The sequence below is a fragment of the Microcebus murinus genome, chromosome 22 (genome assembly GCF_040939455.1).
Source record: "Microcebus murinus isolate Inina chromosome 22, M.murinus_Inina_mat1.0, whole genome shotgun sequence".
Classification (NCBI taxonomy): domain Eukaryota; kingdom Metazoa; phylum Chordata; class Mammalia; order Primates; family Cheirogaleidae; genus Microcebus; species Microcebus murinus.
This window is the reverse complement of record NC_134125.1, coordinates 32,789,547-32,806,593: the sequence shown is the minus strand read 5'-3', so window position 1 is coordinate 32,806,593 and position 17,047 is coordinate 32,789,547. Positions and strand designations below refer to the sequence as shown.

General features: G+C 47.1%; 1 pseudogene; it reads left to right on the top strand.

Annotated features, from left to right (window-relative positions):
- The first annotated feature begins 5,014 nt into the window (after nucleotides 1-5,014).
- On the top strand, nucleotides 5,015-5,133 carry LOC142863701 (uncharacterized; annotated as a pseudogene).
- The last annotated feature ends 11,914 nt before the right edge of the window (nucleotides 5,134-17,047 follow it).

Here is a 17,047-nt window from a genome sequence, read left to right as displayed (position 1 = left end):
TCCGGTGGGTGTGTGGACAAAGCCAGTTCCACACTGCATCCTGCCTGCCCGTGTCCCGTGGGTGTGGGGATACAGGAAGTTCCACACAGAGCCCTGCCTGCCCGCCTCCCGTTGGTTCTTGGACACAGCCAGTTCCACACTGCGCCCTGCCTGCCCGTCACCCATGGGTGAGTGGACACAGCCACATCCACACTGCGCCCTGCCTGCGCATCTCCCATAGGTGAGTGGACACATCCAGTTCCACACAGAGCCCTGCCTGCCCATCTCCCATGGGTGATTAGACACTGCCAGTTCCACAAGGCGCCCTGCCCGCCCGTCACCCATGGGTGTGTGGAAACAGCCAGATCCACACTGCGCCCTACCTGCCCGTCTCCCGTAGGTGTGTGGACACAGCCAGTTCCACACTGTGCCCAGTCTGCCCGTCTCCCTTGGGTGAGTGGACACAGCTACATCCATACTGCGCCCTGCCTGCCCGTCTCCCGTGGGTGTGCGGACACAGCCAATTCCACACTGCGCCCTGACTGCCCGTCTCCCATGGCTGAGTTGACACAGCCAGATCCACACTGCGCCCTGAGTGCCCGTCACTCATGGTTGAGTGGACACAGGCACATCAACACTGTGCCCTGCCTGTCCATCTCCAGTGGGTGAGTGGACACAGAAAGTTTCACACAGATACCTGCCTGCCCATCTCCCGTGGGTGTGTGGACAAAGCCAGTCCACATTGCGCCCTGCCTGCCGGTCTCCCATGGGTGTGTGGACACAGCCAGTTCCACACTGCGACTTGCCTGTCCGTCTCCCATGGGTGAGTGGACACAGCCACATCCACACTGCACGCCGCCTGCCCGTCTCCCGTGAGTGTGTGGACACAGCCTGATCCACACAGCGCCCAGCCTGCCTGTGTCCCGTGAGTTTGTGGAAACACCAGATCCACACTGCACCCTGCCTGCCTGTCTCCCATGGGTGTGTGGACACAGCCAGTTCCACACAGCGTCCTGCCTGCCCGTCTCCCGTGGGTGCGTGTATCCAGCCACATCCACACTGCGCCTGCATGCCTGTCTCCCGTGGGTGAGTGGACACAGCCAGTTCCACACAGAGCCCTGCCTGCCCCTCTCCCATGGGTGATTGGACACAGCCACATCCACACTGTGCCCTGCCTGCCCGTCTCCTGTGGGTGAGTGGACACAGCCAGTTCCACACTGTGCCCTACCTGCCCGTCTCCGGTGGCTGTGTGGACACAGCAAGTTCCACACAGTGCCCTGCCTTCCCATCTCCCATGGGTGTGTGGACACAGCCAGATCCACACAGCGCCCGGCCTGACCGTATCCCATGGGTGTGTGTAAACAGCCAGATCCATACCACGCCCTGCCTGCCCGTCTCTCCTGGGTAAGTGGACACAGCCAGTTCCAAACTGTGCCCTACCTGCCCGTCTCCCATAGGTGAGTGGACACAGCCAGGTCCACACTGCGCCCTGCCTGCTCTTCTCCCGTGTTTGTGTGGACACAGCCACTTCCATACAAACCCCTGCCTGACCGTCTCCTGTCGGTGTGTGGACATAGCCAGTTTCACACTGCGCTCTGCCTTCTCGTCACCCATGCGTGAGTGGACACAGCCAGTTCCACACAGCGCCCTGCCTGCCTGTCTCCCGTGGGTGTGTGGATACGGCCAGATCCACACAGCGTCTGCTCTTTGGGAACCGACACGCTGGAGGAAACCTTGAGAGGCTGAGAGGGGAGGGAGTTGCAGAAGAAGGCCAGGATGTCATTTTGAGGGAGTATGTGACCAGAACTCATCCCGTTGCTTTTGGGGTTCTATGGGCTCCACGTAGGAATCTTTGGTGGTGGCACCTGATGTTGGGGGATCCGGAGTCACACCCAGACCTGCTCCACAGGCCTCCTTTTACTTTTCTCTTTGGATTCATTATTTTTAAAAAGTGTCTCTTACCTCTATTATTGCATTTTCTTTTCTCTGTCTTTTCAAGCTTATGATGGGAGTACAAGTATTCAGGTGACATGTGTTGCCCGTGCCCCCCTCCCCCCTGTGTTCTTATTCATTTACCTCTCATGTTGTTCCAGCGTATTGTGGGGGTACCAATGTTAAGGTCGGGTACGTTGCCCTCTCCCAGCCTCCCCCCTCGGGTCAGAGCTTCAAGTTCGCCCATCCCCCAGTCGGTAGGCACCCACCCCATTCCTAATAAATGTGTATGCCCATCCCCTCCCCCCACCCACCCGACACCCACCCGATGAAGGTGATTCCTCTCTGACCACTTAGGTGTCCATCCGTTCGTACCAATTTGCTGGTGAGCGCGCTCACGTGGTGCTCGTGTGTCCATTCTTGGGATACTTGGCTTACTGGAACGGGATCCAGCTCTGGCCAGGAGAACACGAGAGGTGCCCTCTCACCGCTGCTCCTCATAGCCGAACGGCACTCCGTGGTGTCCACGCGCCACATTTTATTAATGCACTCCTGGATGGATGGGCACTCGGTCGCTTCCACATCTTTGCGATTGTGAATCGTGCCCTAACTGTAACCCTAACCATTACCCAGCTCGTCTCCTCTGCCCCTACCTGACGCACTCCTCCCCGCCAGGCCCGTCACTGTCCTGGGCCCCTGCCTGAATGGCTCCTTCCCGCCCGGCCGATCACCATCCTCTGCCCCTGCCTGACACCCTCCTCCCCGCCCGGGCCATCACCTGGGCCCCTGCCTGACTCGCTCCTTCCCTCCTCCCCACCCGGCCCGTCACCGTCCTCGGCCCCTGCCTGACCGGCTCCTTCATGCCCAGCCTGTCACCGTCCTCGGCCCCTGCCTGACGGGCTCTTCCGTCGCCTGGGCCTTCCAAGGGCTTGGTGTGGACGCTGCTTCCAGGAAGCCCTTCAGAAACCCGGCAACAGGGTGGCCGCAGCAGTCTCGAGCAGCCATACCTAAGTGTCCCTGGTGTCTTCCCTGAGGCCCTGCGGCTGCCGCCCCCCACAAGGGGAGAGCCGCGGAGGTGGGTACCGCCTCCTCATGGGGACGTACACGCAGCTCTCCACGTCAGATTCCGGGGCTCTCTGTCCTGCCTGAAGGCCCAGCTGGCCTGCGGGTCCTTAGAGTGGCAAAAGCATCCGAAAACTGAGATTGAGGGTCCGGTGGCTGTCTGCACTTTTGTGCTGGGCACCCCAGGGAGGCCCGGGGGCTGGCTGGACAACGTGGTCTGCTGGGCGGGGGGGTTGGAGGAGCAACTGATGCCCTTTGCACTTTGGGTAGCAAGAGTCTGAGGTGTCTCTGAGCCCTGGGCCATGTCAGGGTGGGGGGGAGGAGGAGGAGGAGGAGGAGGAGGAGGATGTGGGAGGGGCCGTGACCTGCAGTCCTGTTCCCGGGGTGGCACGGCATGTGGCTTCTTGCACAGGCTGCTTGGCCTGGGCTCCCTGCACCTGGGCCTTTGGAGGACTGGCCCTGTGCTTGCCAACACTTCCTGCAGGGACCCAGAGCTGGGAGGTTGCATCTCTCAGCCCTGAGTCGGGCAGAGCCCCAGCGGGCCATGCCCACAACTTCTCTCAGCACGGGTCCCCCAGAAGGCTCCTTTGGGACCAGGATTCTCTTGCAGGTGACTGTTAAGGTCTGGCCCCTGGATGGAGGGGCACCAAGAGTAGAGGAGCAGGAAGGGGAAGGGCGTGGCCATGCGAGGAGACACTTTGAGGCCAAGTCCCAGCTTCAGCCTGATCCTCCTGGGTCATGTACACCCTGGGAACCCCGGGGTGTACATCACACCTCCTGGTTGTCCCACTCTGAGACCGGGAGCCGGGCTTCGCATTCCCACAGCAGCCGGTCGTGGGCTGAGGACACTTGGGGCGTTGGGAACTCCCTGGCTTCTCCTTGGATTAACATCTGGAGCTGCTTGTGAATTGTGCCGCCACACACACCCGAGTGCAGGTGTCTTCCGCACAGACTGCGGGCCTGGCTCTTCTGAATGCCGCTAGCTTGTGACCCACCCACGGGGAACCTGGTCAGGGTACTTTCTCTCAGGGGCAGACTCTGATCTGGGCGGGCTACTGGTGTCTCTGTTTGCTCGTTTCTTTCTTCCATTTCGGGAAAGGCTTCCTTACTGGGTGTGGAAATCTCCTATGCCTTTCCTCTCCTATTCTGTCAGCTTTAAAATTCTCCTTCAGTTGCCACCCTCACAGATGGATTAGGAAACTCTTTCCGGTGCACTCATTAGTGAAATGACCTCAATGAAGCTGGAATCCAATATCTACTCGCCGATTTTTCGCGAGTCCACACACCGGTGTGGTTGGGGTCCAATGCAGCCCTGGCCAGGCCCAGGGCCCTTGGACTGGGCCACAGGAGGACACAGAGGAGGGTCCCGGCCCCCACGGTAGCGGTTCGGGCAGTTCTCCAAGGGCTTGGGCGTTTTCCAGAGGTAGGAGATGGAGGGGACTGATTTCTTCAGCACCCCAGAAACCACGCCACCCCACCCCACCCATGGGACACATCCCGAGAGGGAGACGCCCCATACACTCGCTCCCCTCCCCCTTGTGCTGTGCCCCAGCCCTGGCCTGGGGGAATAGGTGGCAGCCCACGCCACAGGGCGGGGGGTGGGGGGGGCACAGCTGAAAGGGGTTGTGGGGGAGGGCGGCCCCTAGCTGGGGTCAAAGGGCCAGTGCCCCGCGCGTGCGCAGTCAGCGGCGGAGGTGGTGGTGGCAGTGGCGGAGACTCGCTGGGGGTGGGCAGCAGGTAGGTGAAGGAGGCCAGGCGAGGAGAGGAGGGGGGCTGGAAGGTCTCCACCTTGGCCAGTCCAGCCGTGGAGGCGCATCTTCTGTGAGTGTGAGTGACTGTGAGTGTGTGTGGGTGTGTATAGAGAGACAGCCCCCCACCCCGGCCTGCCCCGCCCCGCCCGTCACCCCTGTCCCTCGGAGCCCGCCGGACCCGGCCGGCGAACTCAACAGTCCCGGCCCGGCGCGGGGCCTGGGGCGGGAGGAGGCGGCGGGGAAGCGCAGAGAGGCTCGGCTTCTTGAGGGTGGCAGGGGCGCCCACCGCCGTCTAGGGCCACACCACCCTGAACGCGCTGGATCTCGTCTGTTCTCGGAAGCTAAGCAAGGTCGGGCCTGGTTGGTACTTGGATGGGAGACCGCCTGGGAATACCGGGTGCGGTAGGCTTTTTTTTTTTTTTTTTTTTTGCCTCTTGTTCTGTCCCCTTTCTGGGAGCGCGGCGGCGGCCCGGGGTGGGGGTCACCCCCACCCTCAGCGCCCGCCGCGGTGCCTGGCGCCCCCGCCCGCACCGTGGGGCCTCCTCTTGTCCCAAGCCATGACATCGCCACCACAGGGCAGCATGCGTGGCATCTGGACTGTCAGGTGTGAGACCGAAGGTCTGGTCTGTGGGAACCGACACGCTGGAGGAAACCTTGAGAGTCTGAGAGGGGAGGGAGTTCCAGAAGAAGGCCAGGATGTCATTTTGAGGGAGTATGTGACCAGAACTCGTCCCGTTGCTTTTGGGGTTCTATGGGCTCCACGTAGGAATCTTTGGTCGTGGCACCTGATGTTGGGGGATCCGGAGTGACACCCAGACCTGCTCCACAGGCCTCCTTTTACTTTTCTCTTCGGATTCATTATTTTTAAAAAGTGTCTCCTATCTCTATTATTGCATTTTCTTTTCTCTCTCTCTTCAAGCAGATGATGGGAGTACAAGTATTCAGGTGACATGTGTTGCCCGTGCCCCCCTCCCCCCTGTGTTCTTATTCATTTACCTCTCATGTTGTTCCAGCGTATTGTGGGGGTACCAGTGTTAAGGTCGGGTACGTTGCCCTCTCCCAGCCTCCCCCCTCGGGTCAGAGCTTCAAGTGTGCCCATCCCCCAGTCGGTGCGCACCCACCCCATCCCTAATGGATGTGTATGCCCATCCCCTCCCCCCACCCGCCCGACGCCCACCCGATGAAGGTGATTCCTCTGTGTCCACTTAAGTGTCCATCGGTTCATACCAATTTGCCGGTGAGCGCGAGCACGTGGTGCTCGTGTGTCCATTCTTGGGATACTTGGCTTACTGGAACGGGTTCCAGCTCTGGCCAGGAGAACCACGAGAGGTGCCCTCTCACCGCTGCTCCTCATAGCCGAATGGCACTGCGTGGTGTCCACGCGCCACATTTTATTTATGCACTCGTGGGTCGATGGGCACTCGGGTCGCTTCCAGGTCTTTGCGATTGTGACTTGTGCCCTGACTCTAACCCTAACCCTTACCCAGCCCGTCTCCTCCTCGACCCCTGCCTGACTGACTCCTTCCCGCCTGGCCTGTCACCTGTCACCGTCCTCTGCCCCTGCCTGATGGGGCTCCTCCATCGCCTGGGCCTTCCAAGGGCTTGGTGTGGACGCTGGTTCCAGGACGCCCTCCCAGGAACCCGGTAGCAGGGCTGCCCCAGCGTCTCGCGCAACCCAACCATCCACTGGCTGCCTTAGCTAAGTGGCCTGCGGGGGACGTGCTCCCGCTGTGTGGTGGGGGCCCAGCCTGGTGTCTTCTCTGAGGCCCCGGGGCTGCCGCTCCCCGCAAGGGGAGAGCTGGGGAGGTGGGGACCGCCTCCTCATGGGGACGTACACCCAGCTCTCCACGTTGGATTCCGGGGCTCTCTTTCTGCCAGAAGCCCCAGCTGGCCTGCAGGTCCTTAGAGTGGCAAAAACATCCGAAAACTGAGATTGACGGTCCGGTGGGTGTCTGCACTGTTAACGGAAAAAAATTTAAACTCTGTAAAATAATTTTAAAGAGATTTATTTTGAGCCAAATTTGAGGACCATGACCCGGAGCCACTGCCAAGAGGCCTTGGGCAAGTGGACTCGCCGTGGCTGGGTTACAGTTCAGTTTTATACATTTTTAGAGAGACAGGGGTTACAGGCAAAGTCACAAATCAATACATGAGAGGCATATATTGGTTTGGCCTAAAAAGGTGGGACATTTTGAAGCGGGGGCTTATAGGTTATAGGTGGGTTTAAAGATTCTTTGGCTGGCAATTGGCTGAGAGAGTTAGTCTTTATTTAGAAGACCAGGAAGGATATGCTTACTTTAAGATAAGGGTATGAGCACTCTGGGAGGTCTAGACAGGAGGACATTTTAAATTTACAATAATAGGCGCCTGCTAGGATGTTTGAGTTAAGATATTTTAAATTTATGATAGGCATCTGCTAGGATGCTTGAGTTAAGACAGGGGCTTTTTATTTTTTAGGTGATGTTAATGCCATACCAGAATTAGGTCAGGAAGTAAACCACTGCTTTGTTTGGTTAACAAAAGCCGCTTAGTGGGAATTTACCCTTTGTCAGCCTAACCCTGCTGGCCTCCTTACCATTTGCCAGCCTAACCCAGCTGGCCTTCTTAGGAAGGAGTTTTTAGCAAAAAATTAGAGTTTAGTCTTTAGTTCCCCCTGTTGGCCAAAGATTATTTTATGGAATGTATATGTAGGCTAATAACTAGCATGAGGTCTCAAGGTGCTAGGAAGGCTCATTTTTAGAGATGTCTGGTTTTATGGTGCTAGGAAGGCTCATTTTTAGAGTTGTTTGTCTGGTCGCATGGTGTTGTGAAATAGGTGGTGTTATATTTTAGGGGAGGGACATGACTCTATTTGATTTAATAGCCAATTGTTAAAGGGGGCTAGATAGAGTCAGGCCTCGGGCCTACTCTGAAAAAACTGAACCAGATTTATTTTTTTAGCTATTATGATTTGGGCCTTTGATTGATTTTTTTTTTTTTCTTGTATCTGGTATAGCATTTACAGGAAACATAATTAGAGTTATAGGTAGAATTAGAAGGTAGCAAGCAGCCTAACCAGCCAAAAAAATAATTTTTTTTATGCATTATTATATTTTTTTAATCAGACTTATAATGTGTTTACCCTGTGTATTAACAGTCAATTGAACTTTATGGTAAATTTTATTTGAGGATTATAAAACTGATATCAATTTAGAATTTAATAAATGTAATTTTTTTTTTGGACAATTAGTCTTTATAGGTATAATATTTTGAGGAGGGCATAAATTAAACTTGAGAAACATTTGATTTTTAATATTTTAAAGGCAAAGTTATAAGACTAATTTACCTACAACTTGTAACAAAATATAAGCATTATTAACAATTAAGCTAAGGAGGAAATTTAGTAATTTATAGTAAGGTGGCTGATAAATTATTTATTATATTTTTTTTGGATAAATTTATAACTGATAAAAATTATTTTAAGTTTATAGGAAGCAGAGAAAGACTTTTATGATTGGGATGGCTATTTGCAGCATGTGGCCTGAAAAGACAGAGTATTTTTTGTGTGTCCCTCCTTTATTTGGAGGGTCTAAACTAATTCCATCCCTCAGAATTGGCCCTTATAATCTGGCACGCCCCCTCTTCTGCAATATTCCCTGGGCTCAGAGGGAGGATATTTGAACAAGGCTTTTGCAGATTTTATGGTTTTAAGGTCTCAGAGATTAGGTAAACTTGTTAATTACCTAAAATTTGTTAGGACTCTAGAAAACAAAACAAAAGAATTAGTAATGTTTTAAATAAAGAGTCTTTATATGAAAATTTAGTTCTATTTTATGAGGGTTGAATTAGCTATACTTATGGTCATATTAAATTTTTAATTAAAGTCTTGGAACTTTGTTTTGTTTTAGTCTAGTGGTATACATAATTTTTAAAGTATACATAATCTCTAATACTTAGAAACCAGTATTTAAGTGGATTTGTCAGTCCTTTTTATGGCCTTTACTTGAAGAAGCCAAAATTAGACTTAGCCAGAAAGAACTATTTTTTGAGATGAATTAAAGAAAAATAATTACTTAAAAGATGATAAAACTTGACTAGCCATGGTTACAGAGAGTCTAAATTGGTTATTTTGTGACATATAGCAATTTTACTTAATAACTATAATTATTACTGATAACACATATTAAGACATGTCAATATTTTATAATATTAGTATATTAATAACATACTTATAAGTACAGCCCAAAGAAAGTTAAACACCATTTTATATTTGACAATGTTCCCTGGATAGTTTTGACACATTAAAATAAATTTAAAGTCTGTCTTAGACTTTTGGTGATTTTAATGTGTAAAAAGCTAGTTTAAGGTCAAAAGGCTGGATTTAGAATTTAAGTTTTGGAAAGGTTGTCAAATATTAAAGGCTTAAAGTATTTGTGTATATATAATTATAAACCACTATAAAATAATTTTAACAAAGAGAGAGATAGACATTAAATAAATTTAAAGGTGATAAAGTTATATGGATACAAATTTTAACCTTTCTTTAGTTTTTTTAGTTAGTCAAAACCTAATAAAGAAGCCGGGCGCGGTGGCTCACGCCTGTAATCCTAGCTCTCTGGGAGGCTGAGGTGGGTGGATTGCTCAAGGTCAGGAGTTCAAAACCAGCCTGAGCAAGACCCCGTCTCTACTATAAAATAGAAAGAAATTAATTGGCCAACTGATTTATATATGTAAAAAATTAGCCGGGCATGGTGGCACATGCCTGTAGTCCCAGCTACTCGGGAGGCTGAGGCAGTAGGATTGCTTGAGCCCAGGAGTTTGAGGTTGCTGTGAGCTAGGCTGATGCCACGGCACTCACTCTAGCCTGGGCAACAAAGTGAGACTCTGTCTCAAAAAAAAAAAAAAAAAAAAAAAACCTAATAAAGAGAGCACAGGGATTATTTGACAAAGCATAAAATGTTTTACCAATGCATAAAATGCCAATTATTAAAATTAAACACCTTTTGTACTACACTACTTTTTATATTAAAAGGAAAAAAACGTTATAAAATTAAAATGAGTATATATGTTATTTTATTAAGAGTAAATTAATATTGACAGAAATCTTTGTTTTAGCCAAAATTTTTTAATACATTTTTTTTTTTTTTTTTTTTTTTTTTTTTTTTTTTTTTTTGAGACAGAGTCTCACTTTGTTGCCTAGGCTAGAGTGAGTGCCATGGCGTCAGCCTAGCTCACAGCAACCTCAGACTCCTGGGCTCAAGCGATCCTTCTGTCTCAGCCTCCCAAGTAGCTGGGACTACAGGCATGCGCCACCATGCCCGGCTAATTTTTTCTATATATATTAGTTGGCCAATTAGTTTCTTTCTATTTATAGTAGAGACGGGGTCTCGCTCTTGCTCAGGCTGGTTTTGAACTCCCGACCTCGAGCAATCCGCCCGCCTCGGCCTCCCAGAGAGCTAGGATTACAGGCGTGAGCCACCGCGCCCGGCCTACATTTTTTTATAAACTTTATTTTTACCTGCACGTACCACACACCATTTATAAAACATACCTTAAAACTTTTGATTTTGTCTTAACATTTTTTTTTAAATAACTATTTATTTTAGGACAAAAATTTTATGTAAGATTCTTTTTTTACATTATTTTTTTTGTTTAACCTTTTTTACCAAAATATATTTTTATATTCATTGTCTCTTTACATTTTTTTTTATATAAGTGGAATTTTTTATTTTTTTTTTAAATTTATTTTGATTTAACCTTTAAATAACCTCTGAATTAGACAAAGTTATACATTTTAATAAGAACATTTTGTTTTATAATTTTTTTTATTAAAAAAATCTATTTTTTTTGTTTAAGAAAGGAGACTCAGTGTCTTAACCAAGTATAAGACTTATTAGACAGACTGCAGTATAAGTTAATAAGGAAGCTGAATTTGTGTCTTTTTTTGCAGTTTATTAAAAGGTGAATAAAAAATTTTTTGTTATTCTTATTATATGACAATTTAGTTTAAAAGAGAAAACCAAATTTTATTGTATTAGTGTACTAATGATTAAAGTTAATTTTAATAAAATTTTATAAACAAATTTATTTAATTTTAACCTATAAGACTATAAGACCTTTATATAAACTTTTTATAACCTTTAACTTTTATATTTACTTAATTTTTAATGATTATTTACATATTGAATAAGTAGTTTTAAAGAAACCAATAAATTAAACAAAATAATGGACTTAAACAGAACTCTAGAACAAATGGGCCTGACTGACATTTTATAGCACATTTTACCTCAAAACCACTGAATATACATTCTTCTCATCAGCTCATGGGTCATTTTTTAAGATTGACCATATTTTAGGACACAAGGCACGTCTCAAACAATTTTTTTTTAAAAAAAAATAGAACATATACTATGTCTCTTTTTAGATTATAATGAAATAAATGTAGAAATTAACCCTAACAGGAGCTCTCATTTTTATATAAAGTCATGGAAACTAAACAACCTTTTATTAAATGATTACTTTATAAACGAGGAAATTAAGATGGAAATTAAAAGATTTTTTTTTTTTAACTAAATGACAACACAAGTTATTAAACACAAGTTATTAAAACCTGTGGGACACAGCTAAAGCATTCTTGAGAGGAAAGTTTGTTTTTATAAATGCCTATAAACAAAATTATCTTTTAACAAAACTAATACTTATGCTGTATAACATTTTATTAAAAGAATTTTTGTACAGAATTGTTTTTTTTTATTTAGAAGTTTTAATTATACGTACTGATTATAATATTAACTCTTAGAAAAACTTAGGAAGTTAAATTAACTTTGAACTGTTAGTCACCAATTGTATTAATATTCTTAAATATAAAGCTATGAAGGTATAAACTTAAACTTATATTTAAGAACTGATGTTTTAGTACTTTACCTTACAAATGACCCATTTATAAGGGACATATAATGACATTTTATGATTATTTTTTAACTTAACATGACTTTAAGATTTGTATTTATTGCATTTGTATTTATCTAATTTATTTATATTAGCACCTTACTTAGATTTTAGCTATTAAAAGTTTAAGTTACTTTATTAACCATTTTTATACCCTGTAAACTAGATATATATAACAGAACACGGATTAAAATATAAACTCAAATCTTATTAGAAACAATAAGCATTTAAATAAGACTTGTTATTTTAAACAAAATATAACATTACTTTTAAATTTTGTAAACATAGTAGTCATTTTAGAATATTTTGTTTAAAGGTATTTGCTAATTAGATCTTTCTAAAACATTACATTTTTAAACAAAATTTATTGGCATTATAGGGGAATGTCTCTGGCACCCAAAGTTTGGGAGCAAAGGCCACTGTTCTCTTAAAGGCTTGCTGAAAATTTACTGACATTAAAATTAATAGGATTAATAAGAGAAGGACTTAAAACTTATACATGGACGTTTTTAGAATGAACACAAAGATGCAGGGGAAATTGTCTATTTTTTTATGTTTAAAGTATGGACAGCTGTGTAGAAAGATGATTGGACAAAAAGGATATGAGCTAATTTTAACAGGCTTAGTGGCAGAACCAGCAAGGCATTTTATATTTAGATTTTGCTTGGCCTCTTGAGTGTGCATTTTTCCCTTTTGGGTGTAGGACAAAGCCCTTTTTTTTGGCATGGGGTTTTACAGTAAAACAAAGTAGGTCAGATAATTGCTTTATGGCCATTTTACATGAATAATTTTAGGTTTTATGGCTAGCTTTAGGGAAGAATTGGCACAAGAGGTGAGCAAGGTCAGAAAATTTTGCTTTTGAAGCCTTTATTTTAAGCTAGTTTTTTTTTTTTTAATCCCATTAACATAAGATCTCCTGGCTGTAGACTGAGGAAAAAAAACTTTTAGCACCATTTGTCAGCACCTCAAATAATGATATAAAGTGGTAACATGCTTTTTACATGAGGCTCAAGATTAAGCTGTTAAAAAAAAACACAAACTATCTAAATGGTTTCAAAACAATGTTTAGTGCATAAACTTGAGCACATTTATAGAGTAAGATTACTTTGAGAGTCTCATGGATTTTAACCATCATTTACTTTTTATCTTAAATTGCTATATAAAAATTAATAATTTAGAATTTTTTTTTTAGGCAAAAACTCTATTATAGTAACACAATGTAATTATAACTAGCTAGATTGTAAAGAGTAGGACAAAAATGGACAAGACCAAGGTAAAACTAAAGCTTTTAATTTAAGTTCTTTATAACTTTCAGGACAACTTTGAATTCTTAACAGTACTGTTAAATGAGTTGAACACACCTTGTGCACCTCTCTACAGGCATTGAATGAGTGGAGGTAAACTATTTTTGCAGTTAGGATTAAAAGACCAAAACTAAAATGTTTTTTTTTATACACCTTTAACGATTAAATTTGGATTTTTTTTCCCTCTACTTGGTGTTTTATTTATTCTAATTTGCTGACTCAGGCACATTTGCATTTTTACCTTAAAGTTAAACACATAAGTATTTTTGTTGGTAACCCAGATTTAGTTAATATCATTTGACCAAATATTAATTTTACTTTACTTATCAAAAATCACCCATTACTTTGTCTTTGGCTGAGTTTACATTTTTATTAAACCTTTACACGTCAAGAACTTAAAAATGTCTAGTAAAACCCAGGCAAAAACAAATGTATGCTGACAGTTTGAAAGCATTTTTACTATTACTTTACTAATAACACCTTATTTATTAATAATAACACAGCTTATTTACCAACGGTTACTAAATTCACATGAAGCATTTGGGTTTAATTTATGAGCGCTTCTTTAATTTTAAAACAGTCTGAAACCTATAAGCACAAACATGTGATACATGGACAGACATAAAACATACCCAAACATATACACTCTCTCAGACGCACACATATAAAGTTCTGATAAATTTTACCTTAGAATGTTAGCCATGAAATGGTAACACAAACTCACCAGTCTGTAAAAGAAAGCTGGATCTAAATTTCTTCTGACGAGACTGGAACTTGTACACCTGGCAAACTTTAGTTGACCTGATAGGTAACTTAATTAGGCCTGTGGATCAAAGTTTTGGGTAAAGCAGTTTCTATGGCAGTTTGATTTTTTTTTTTTTTCAGTGCAAAATGAGTTTTCTAAGTTAGCATTTTAGCTAGAACTGGCTGCAAGGTCTCTAGGTAGCCTTTCAATTGTAAATACCGCAAACAATGAGTTATCTTAACATCACTAGAAAAAGTTAGCAGATTTTAGAGTAGCCAGAAAGGAAGAGAGATAGCTTGAGACATTTTAATAGTGGGGGGTCGACCATTTTAGCTCTGAATTTTTCTTGATGTAATTTTGCCCTTTCTTAAAACCTTGTGCACAAGAATTAGCTATAACCAGCTGGAGCCCTAGAAAAACTGGCATGCCTTTGAATCTTTTCGTTTACAAAAATACTTGCAAGTAGAGACGCCACAAACCAACTGGGGTGCCCCAACAGGAGTCATTTTCTTTGCCCTTCCTCACTCTTAAGTGGAAAAAAAGGCAACGGAGAAAGCCCTTTAGAATGCACCTCCAAAACTAAATTAGGATCCCAAACAACAATTCCTAGGAAAAGAACCAGCTCAGAATAAACCAAGACCATCAACCAAAAACGGGAGGTCCGGATCTCAGGAGGACTTACCAGTTCCCGCCAAAGGAGAAGCTCGGAGTCGGAGGCCTAAAAGGGCCATGCCAGTACCTGGCGCCGAGTCCGCGCTGCTCCTTAGGCGGCCCTGAGTCTTCTCTGAGATCCTGCCGACTACGCCAAAATTGTTAACGGGAAAAAATTCAAACTCTGTAAAATAATTTTAAAGAGATTTATTCTGAGCCAAATTTGAGGACCATGACCCGGAGCCACTGCCAAGAGGCCTTGGGCAAGTGGACTCGCCGTGGCTGGGTTACAGTTCAGTTTTATACATTTTTAGAGAGACAGGGGTTACAGGCAAAGTCACAAATCAATACATGAGAGGCATATATTGGTTTGGCCTAAAAAGGTGGGACATTTTGAAGCGGGGGCTTATAGGTTATAGGTGGGTTTAAAGATTCTTTGGCTGGCAATTGGCTGAGAGAGTTAGTCTTTATTTAGAAGACCAGGAAGGATATGCTTACTTTAAGATAAGGGTATGAGCACTCTGGGAGGTCCAGACAGGAGGACATTTTAAATTTACAATAATAGGCGCCTGCTAGGATGTTTGAGTTAAGATATTTTAAATTTATGATAGGCATCTGCTAGGATGCTTGAGTTAAGACAGGGGCTTCTTATCTTTTAGGTGATGTTAATGCCATACCAGAATCAGGTCAGGAAGTAAACCACTGCTTTGTTTGGTTAACAAAAGCCGCTTAGTGGGAATTTACCCTTTGTCAGCCTAACCCTGCTGGCCTCCTTACCATTTGCCAGCCTAACCCAGCTGGCCTTCTTAGGAAGGAGTTTTTAGCAAAAAATTAGAGTTTAGTCTTCAGCACTTTTGTGGCGGGCACCCCAGGGAGGCCCAGGGGCTGACTGGACAACGCTGTCCGCTGGGCGGGGGGGTGGGCGTTTGGAGGAGCAACTGATGCCCTTTGGACTTTGGGTAGAAAGTGTCTGAGGTGTCTCTGAGCCCTGCGCCATGTCGGGGTGGGGGGGAGGAGGAGGAGGAGGAGGAGGTGGGAGGGGCCGTGACCTGCAGTCGTGTTCCCAGGGTGGCATGGCACGTGGCTTCTTCCACAGGCTGCTTGGCCTGGGCTCCCTGCACCTGGGCCTTTGGAGGACTGGCCCTGTGCTTGCCAACACTTCCTGCAGGGACTCAGAGCTGGGAGGTTGCATCTCTCAGCCCTGGGTCGGGCAGAGCCCCAGTGGGCCATGCCCACAACCTCTCTCAGCAGGGGTCCCCCAGAAGGCTCCTTTGGGACCAGGATTCTCTTTTGGGTGACTCTGTAACGTCTGGCCCCTGGATGGAGGTGCACCAGGAGTAGAGGAGCAGGAAGGGGAAGGGCGTGGCCATGCGAGGGGACACTTTGAGGCCAAGTCCCAGCTTCAGCCTGATCCTCCTGGGAACCCCTGAGTGTACATCACACCTCCTGGTTGTCCCGCTCCGAGACCGGGAGCCGGGCTTCGCGTTCCCACAGTAGCCAGTCCTGGGATGAGGACACCTGGGGCGTCGGGAACTCCCTGGCTTCTCTTTGTGGTACCATTTGGAGCTACTTGTGAATCGTGCCGCCACGCACGCCCCAGTGCAGGTGTCTTCTGCACAGACTGCGGGCCTCGCTCTTCTGAATGCCGCTAGCTCGCCACCCACCCACGGGTGAACCTGGTCAGGGTACTTTCTCTAAGGAGCAGACTCTGACCCGGGCGGGCTACCGGTGTCTCTGTTTGCTCGTTTCTTTCTTCCATTTCGGGAAAGACTTCCTTGCTGGGTGTGGAAATCTCCTATGCCTTTCCTCGCCTATTCTGTCAGCTTTAAAATTCTCCTTCAGTTGCCACCCTCACAGGTGGATTAGGAAACTCTTTCCGGTGCACTCATTAGTGAAATGACCTCAATGAAGCTCAAATCCAATATCTAATCGCCGATTTTTCACGAGTCCACATGCCAGGGTGGTTGGGGTCCGATCCACCCCGGGCCAGGCCCAGGCCCCTTGGACTGGGCCAGAGAAGGACACAGAGCAGGGTCCCGGCCCCCACGGTAGCGGTGCCCACAGTTCTCCAAGGGCTTGGGGGTTTTCCAGAGGGAGGAGATGGAGGGGACTGATTTCTTCAGCACCCCACAAACCACGCCACCCCACCCCACCCATGGGACACATCCCGAGAGGGAGACGCCCCTACACTCGCTCCCCTCCCCCATGCGCTGTGCCCCAGCCCTGGCCCTGGGGAATAGGCGGCAGCCCACGCACAGGGCGGGGGGCACAGCTGAAAGGGTTTGTGGGGGAGGGCGGCCCCTGGCTGGGGGCAAAGGTCGAGCGCCCCACGTGCGCGTGCGCAGTCAGCAGTGGCGGCGCGCTGGGGGTGGGGGGCGGGTAGGTGAAGGAGGGGAGGCGAGGAGAGGAGGGGGGCTGGAAGGTCTCCACCTTGGCGGGTCTAGCCTTGGAGGCGCGTCTTCTGTGAGTGAGTGAGTGTGAGTGTGTGTGTGTGTGTAGAGAGACAGCCCCCCACCCCGGCCCGGCTCTCCCTGCCCGCCCCGCCCTGCCCGTCACCCCAGTCCCGCGGAGCCCGCCAGACCCGGCCAGTGAACTCAACAGGCCCAGCCCGGCGCGGGGCCTGGGGCCGGAGGAGGCGGCGGCGGGGAAGCGCAGAGAGGCTCGGCTTCTTGAGCGGGGCAGGGGCTCCCTCTGCC